Raw genomic sequence first — 2453 nt, forward strand, 5'->3', positions numbered from 1 at the left:
TTTAAAGTATTAGTAAATGCGGTCTGCAATTTCTCGTGACATCATCAGCGCATATGTCACCGATTTCTTAACTTAGTCATGAAAAGACGTCGATGTTAGCTGTATGTATTAGTCAAATATGAGGAAATAATTTTTAATAGGTACAGAATGTGCTGGTTCAACTGCACTTAGCTGTAAACGACGGCGGGGGCGTCTATGCTTAGTTTTATAGTTAGGTATACCTACCTACTAAGAGATATAATAAGTAAAAAATATGTAGTGAGGTGAGACAAAGGTCATAAAGTAATTTAGTCATTTTCCTTAATTTATAAAAATATTACCGTTTAACAAAAAATTTAAGCTTATGCTTAATAAAATTATATTATTCTAATGTATATTACCGTATAATATAGGTATACTTGCAAACTTGTGTTAGTCCCTCTTAGTTAATAATATTGTTTATGTAATATTAATTTTATGTGTAAGATAATATTATATTACGTGGCCATATTTTTGCAAGTAGATAGTTGTAGATAGGTATTAAATAAAAAAACGTTCCTTTTTGTTCAATGTCTTGCCGAATATTTAGAAATTTGGATTTATATCAAATAATATTTATTAATAAATATAACAGTTCGATGAAAAAAAACATCGTTTTCCCGCATATTATGATTATTAAAAAGACTGTCAATCATTTTAATCGCTACTTTCACTGAAGTTATAATAAGTGTCGTCATTTAATCACTGAGTATGATCTAATATTCAAATCTTTATTTGGCATTCCTGAATTATGATCCTTTTGATCCTTAAAGGATTCGGGATGTACTTATTATTATTTTAATACATTTTATTAAATATATTAATAATATAAAAGATTTAGGCACTATCTATCTAATAGTCTGCCTAGTTTAGGTAAGATTTATGATTATACCAAATAATATAATCTGCTCATACCAACGATGAGATTGTAGTATACGTGTAGTATTTGTTAAAATATTTTCTAGTAAATTCAAATTAATAATTTCTATTAACTTTGATATATTTTTATGAGCGGATGTCTCTTGGCTTATTGTAGCATTAGATCTTCTTTGAGACCTTTGACTTAGCCAATAATTTTGCATTTATGTCTCAAAAGTGTAATTTACTTTATAATTCAGTTACATATTTTGTTAATTTATTTTTTATGTTAAAACTCTTTTGTTGTGTTGTTTGTAAAGAAATGTCAACGTTAACCAATATTAAACGTTCACAATAATTACAGACAATAAAACTTCACAAAGTGAACAAGATAGTTCACAACTCGCATTTTTTATAGATAGGTCCTTACCCTTAATTACATATCGAATAATCTATACATTACATGAAAAAAATATTAAGTAGGTAGGTACTGAAATAAGTATGTGAATTGATTCAATTTTTTAAATGAGCTTATCTAATAAACTTTGTGACAGATGTTTGTTTATATTATAAATTCAAATACACTGACTTCTTATCAATACTTGTGAGTTATCATTATGAGGTAACACATGGAGAAACGCAAAGAATATAGGTATATTCTTTGCGTTTCTCCATGTGTTACCTACTCTATGTCCTGTCTACTCTATTCAGGTTTTTAAAAGCTACATGTAAGTTTCTTATCATATATTATCTTATTAAAAGTTAGAGCGGTAATTAAATTTTCTTCAGAAATACAAATAGTCTACACTCATACAAAATTTCATAACGATCGTTAAACTCGTTTAGGGAGTCAAGAGACGATATATATTACACGTCTTCATATTCAGTATGCTGAATGATTCTTTGGTATACAACTTAAATACAAAATTAAAAGTCTGCGTATAAAATGCCTACCGCTGCTAAAACAAAAAACTTGAAAATTTAAGCTAAAATCATCATCAATCATCATCAATGTAAGCTAAAGCCATCTTAACAGCGATAGCTTCCAACAACAAAAAACGCATTATAAGCGATCCATTCTTATAGGGATGCCACAGACAGACATACTCTCGTCTCGTCAAACTTTTATTAAATACCATTGTTTTGCATCGGGGGTTAAAGTAAGCCCTACCACGTACCTATAATACAGAGACAAATTTTAACACTATTGCCGATTAATTAAGTGGTTCAAGTTTATATATACCTTTCATACCTAATTTCTAATCATCAAAACTCATAATATCCTAGATATTTATTGGATATAAGTTCTCGTATGGTAATACTTTAAGTCGTTGTAATTGCCACAAAAATGTCAACTAGATATTGTATGGTAGGATTATATCAAAGAGTCATAATATCTACTTAAAATAAAGTGTCTATAAATTTATAACAAAATGTAAAAAGCTGCACTTATATATCATACTGTTTAAAATACTCATGGTTTAAACAAAGAAATAGGTAACTAGCTGGGTTACAAAGTATCAAATAATGTGTATATTTAAACACGAATCATCTTTATTAATAATGGAACGCGAAAA

The sequence above is a fragment of the Achroia grisella genome, unplaced genomic scaffold (assembly GCF_030625045.1).
Source record: "Achroia grisella isolate CSIRO2021 unplaced genomic scaffold, CSIRO_AGI_Agris_v1 utg241, whole genome shotgun sequence".
NCBI classification, from domain to species: Eukaryota; Metazoa; Arthropoda; class Insecta; order Lepidoptera; family Pyralidae; genus Achroia; species Achroia grisella.